The sequence below is a fragment of the Marmota marmota genome, unplaced genomic scaffold (assembly GCF_001458135.2).
Source record: "Marmota marmota marmota unplaced genomic scaffold, marMar, whole genome shotgun sequence".
NCBI classification, from domain to species: Eukaryota; Metazoa; Chordata; class Mammalia; order Rodentia; family Sciuridae; genus Marmota; species Marmota marmota.
The window spans coordinates 23-5103 of NW_026000261.1; the positions used below are offsets into that span (position 1 = coordinate 23).

At 43.3% G+C, this 5081-nt stretch overlaps 1 long non-coding RNA gene and 1 pseudogene across 1 annotated transcript in view; both read left to right on the plus strand.

Annotated features, from left to right (window-relative positions):
* The first annotated feature begins 272 nt into the window (after positions 1 to 272).
* Positions 273 to 1359, plus strand: LOC107152475 (annotated as a pseudogene).
* A 1420-nt stretch (positions 1360 to 2779) lies between these two features.
* Positions 2780 to 5081, plus strand: part of LOC125614283 — a 126036-nt gene continuing 123734 nt past the window's right edge. Inside the window, exons 1-2 of the long non-coding RNA XR_007344888.1 lie at positions 2780 to 3076; positions 4440 to 4584. This is a non-coding gene — a long non-coding RNA (uncharacterized LOC125614283). The remainder of the gene's footprint in view (positions 3077 to 4439; positions 4585 to 5081) is intronic.

Consider the following 5081-nt stretch of genomic DNA (forward strand, 5'->3'; position numbering starts at 1 on the left):
AGGAAGGGCAGCAGAATACAACAGACACTTGTTTGGCAGTATGTGTAAACGTGGCTGTATAATCAACATGATCCTGCAATCTGTACACGGGGGAATAATAAGAATTCATACCCCATTTGAAACAAATGTATGATATATGATATGTCAAGATCAATGTAATGTTTTGAGCAACCAATAAATTTCTGATGTTTAAAAATAAATAAATAAATAAATAAATGGAATCTTTGAGATCCAGCACCTGAGGAGACACGCAGCTGACATTGTCTTCGCAAGACACTTCCTGCAGTCTCAGAGCCTTCTATCGCCTGTTTGAAATGGCAACCCTCAAGGAAAAACTCATTGCACCAGTTGCAGAAGAAGAGGTGACAGTCCCAAACAATAAGATCACTGTACTGGGTGTTGGTCAAGTTGGTATGGCATGTGCTATCAGCATTCTGGGAAAGTCTCTGGCTGATGAACTTCCCCTGGTGGATGTTTTGGAAGATAAGCTCAAATGAGAAATGATGGATCTGCAGTATGGAAGCTTGTTTCTTCAAACACCTAAAATTATGGCAGATAAAGATTACTCTGTGACTGTCAATTCTAAGATCGTGGTAGTAACTGCAGGAGTCCGTCAGCAGGAGGGGGAGAGTGGTCTCAATCTGGTGCAGAGAAATGTCAATGTCTTCAAATTCATTATTCCTCAAATTGTCAAGTACAGTCCCGATTGCATCATAATTGTGGTTTCCAACCCAGTGGACATTCTTACATATGTTACCTGGAAACTAAGTGGATTACCCAAGCACCGTGTGATTGGAAGTGGGTGTAATCTGGATTCTGCTAGATTTCGCTATCTTATGGCTGAGAAACTTGGCATTCATCCCAGCAGCTGCCACGGATGGATTCTGGGAGAACATGGCAACTCAAGTGTGGCTGTGTGAGGTGGAGTGAATGTGGCTGGTGTTTCTCTCTCCAGGAACTAAATCCAGAAATGGGAACAGACAATGATAGTGAAAACTGGAAGGAAGTGCATAAGATGGTGGTTGAAAGTGCCTATGAAGTCATCAAGAAAAAAGGATACACCAACTGGGCTATTGGCTTAAGTGTGGCTGACCTTATTGAATCCATGTTTAAAAATCTATCCAGAATTCACCCAGTATCAACCATGGTAAAGGGCATGTATGGCATTGAGAATGAAGTCTTCCTGAGCCTTCCATGTGTCCTCAATGCTGGGGGATTAACCAGTGTTATCAACCAGAAACTGAAGGATGATGAGGTTGCTTACCTCAAGAAAAGTGCAAATACCCTGTGGGACATCCAGAAGGACCTAAAAGACCTGTGACTACCGAGCTCCAGGCTACAGAAATTGAAAACCTGAGCCTTTAGTCTGCATCCATGTACATGGGTCAGTTTGCTGCTTCTTTAATATGCGATATGGGTTACAGGATCAAAGCCCAGGCTCGTTTTAGTACTTGCAATAAGAGCTCTTGAACAAATAAAATTAACTGTTCTACTGTGGAAAAAAAAATGGAATCTTTATTTGCATTTCTCTCCCTCCCTCCACCACACATACTTTTCTTAGAGATCAAAGTACTGGAAGGATACAGGCCTCAATTCAACAATCCTCTTCTCAGTGTGGGGATCATAGTAGGCTATCTTCCATTTTCTTATATAAACTTATAGGTGGAAGAGGAGTTATTCCTTTTTCAAAATAAAGGAAGATAGACAAATTGGTCAGGTGGTTTCACACCACCTGCAGCAGCCCTGGAAGGCCTCAAAAAAGGTGCAGGTCCCATAAAGAGCAGGGAGTGATAACTGCTGGGAGTGCCTAGTTTTGGGAACTAGCTTCACAGTCAAGGAGGGACCAATTAGAGCTTTAATGACCTTAGGAAAATGAATCATGAACTTAGAATTTGAAAGGGTACTTTTTGTGGTACTAGGGATTGAACCCTAACACTGAACTACATAGCCAGCAAACCTCAAACCCCCCTTTATTGAGACAGGATCTCACTAATTGATGAGGCTCTTCTCAAACTTCAGATCCTTCTGCCTCAGGCTACCGAGTTGCTGGGATTACAGATTTGCACCAATCCCAGTGAAAAGTTATTTATTTCAACATTTTTTCCTCCAAATATTTTTTAAAAATATTTTTGTTAGTGTTGTAGTATACATAATAGAGGGGTTCATCTTGACATATTCCTAAATGCATAATATAATTTCCTCCACTTCAATCGATGAGGACATAGTACAAAATGAAATCTGAAATGAAGCAGATACAGGATCCCTCACCATGCTAAGGATGGAACCTAGGGTATTGTGCATGCTAGGCAAAAGCTCTCCATCAATCAGCTTCATCCCCAGCCCGGGATCAAATTTTTTTTTTTCCTATTGCAAGACCTATGCTAATTCTATCTTCACTACAACTAACATTTGAATACCCTAGATATTTATTTATTCATTTATTTATTTGGGGGGGGGCGATGTGAAGTGAAAATGTGAAAGCTCCAAATACTTTTGTGGATGTTGAATGGTAAATCTTCAGTTTTGTTGTTCCTTTGGTCATTTTTTTAATGTTTTTAGTTGCACTGGACACAATACCTTTATTTTGTTTATTTAGGTGGTTTTTGTTGTTGTTTTCGTGGTTGGTTTTAACATGATGCTGGGGATCCAACCCAGTACCTTACGCTTGTGCGTTTTACCACGGAGACACAACCCCAGCCGTTAGTCATCCTTTGCCCTCTTCCCAACAAGCGCCTTACTCAAAGGAGACAAATAGGTTCTCCTGAGCAAATAGCAACTAAGACATAGTTCCCACCTGACTTTCCCAGGCGCCCCTCTCCTCTCCCTTCGGGCATCCACATCCGGAAGTATCTTATGATGTTCCACTCCGCCCCTAGGCGGGGCCAACATCTGAAACCCGAATTCCCAGCGCCTCTCCTTCCAGCTAGCCTACAGCCCCCTGGCCCTCCGGGAAAATCCATGCTTCACTGGGGTCATGCGGCATCGTTTACCACAAAGGACACAGTGGGGTCCAACTGGACCCAGCGCCGAGATCCGAGCTGTCAGGCCTTTCCCACTGACGCGAGGCCTTCCCCAAGTAAGTCTCCTGTGCCTTTTTTTTTTTTTTTTACTGCAGGTCCACAGTAAGGTCGTCTCCCGTGCATCAGAAGACTCGGTGGCCTAGGCAGGGCCACGTGGACCCTCCCGGGTCTTGTGTTTGGGTGCCCCTAGTTTTTACCGCTACCTAGTTTTCCTGACAAGTGTAGAGAGAGGTGCCAAGGAGAATTCCTCTGGCCTTCCCCGTCTGTGGGCCGGTAGCTGGTGGGCGAAGAGCGAGAGGGAAGAGATGCTGCCCCGCTGATCTCTGATCTCAGATCGCAGATCGTTTCGCCCCACCGGGGTTCTCCCCACCCACAGTGAGCTAGGTCGGTTTGAGCTGAGCAGTTAAACCGCGGTCTGAAGAACCTAGGTGTGAGCTCCCAGGAACATTTCCTTTAATGAATGACCTATAAAAAAAAAAAAAAACGGCTCCATTTGAAAGAATGCATTGAACGACAAGAGCTTTCACATTTTCACTTCACATCTCCCGCCAAATAAATAAATAAAAATCGGTTAGATATCTAGGGTATTCAAAGGTTCGTAGTAGTGAACATAGAATTAGCATAGGTCTTGCAGTAGGAAAAAAAAAATTGATCCCGGGCTGGGGATGGAGCTGAGTGGTGGAGAGCTCTTGCCTAGCATGCACAATACCCTAGGTTCCATCCTCAGCATGGCCAGGCCTGGCAGGGCGGGGGCGGATCCTGGATCTGCTTCATTTCAGATTTCATTTTGTACTATGTCCTCATCGATTGAAGTGGAGGAAATTATATTATGCATTTAGGAATATGTCAAGATGAACCCCACTGTTATTTATAACTATAACACTAACAAAAATATTTTTTAAAAATTTGTGTGCAAAAAAGTCTGTGTGAAATTGAACTATCTTGTTCAGTTGACCCTAGATGTTGTTGAACCTCAATTTTTAGAAGACAATTAAAACTTATAATTCCAGTGTCCAAAAAATCAAATGAAAAATGTTATAGAAAGAAATTAAAACAATGTTCAACTGGCTTTTTTTACCAGCTCAATTTCAATACCCCAAGGAGAAAAGAAGCATCCTTGAGTATCACAGACAAAAACAAAATGAATGGCATTTTAATCAGTTGTTTTCCTCTGCCATAGCATAAAATCTATGTAGAAATTCTATCTTATACAATAGTTCTGTTTTAATTACCTTTAAGCCTTGTTCAAAATAGTTTTTTTAATGTTTTCATGATTCTGAATCTCTTTCCAGTTCATTTATTTTAACATCATATACTGGCTACCAGTTCTAATCATGAAAAAAGAAAATCTTTAATTATGAGAGCATATTGATCTCAAATGACTCCGAAGCATCCGATTATCAACTCCTGTCTTTCCAGATTGACTATAACCCCCTGGCCCTCCGGGGAAATGGAAACGTCCTTGGGGTCATCGTTTACCACAAAAGACACAGTGGGGTCCAATTGGACCCAGCGCGAGATCTGAGCTGTCAGGCCTTTCCCGCTGACAGGAGGCTTCACCCAGGTAAGTCTCCTGTGCCTTCTTTTTTTTTTTTCTCCTATCCTTTCCCTGATAAGGGAGAAGTCCAGCCGGGGGACCGGATCCCAGCAGCCTTTCTTGAATGGAACTTTCCCATTCCCTACAGTGGAGTAGAGGAAGGGGGTCTCGGGGAGAGGGTAGAACCATGGAAAAGCGAAAGAACTGCTGAATGCTATTGACCATGTTATGTTGTGTGCTTGTATGAATAGATCACACTGAATTCCACTTTTATCTGCCTATGCTCGTGTGACCTTGAGCAGTGTGTCTGCGGGTCCACAGTAAGGTGGTCTCCCGTGCATTGGAAGACTCGGTGGCCTAAGCAGGATCATGAGGACCCTCCCGGGTCTTGTGTTTGGGGGCGCCTAGTTTTTACTGCTACCTAATTTTCCTGACAAGTGTAGAGTGAGGCGCCAAGGAGAATTCCTCTGGCCCTCCCCGTCTGTGAGCCGGTAATGGTTTCCTTGTAGCTGGCGGCCAAAGAG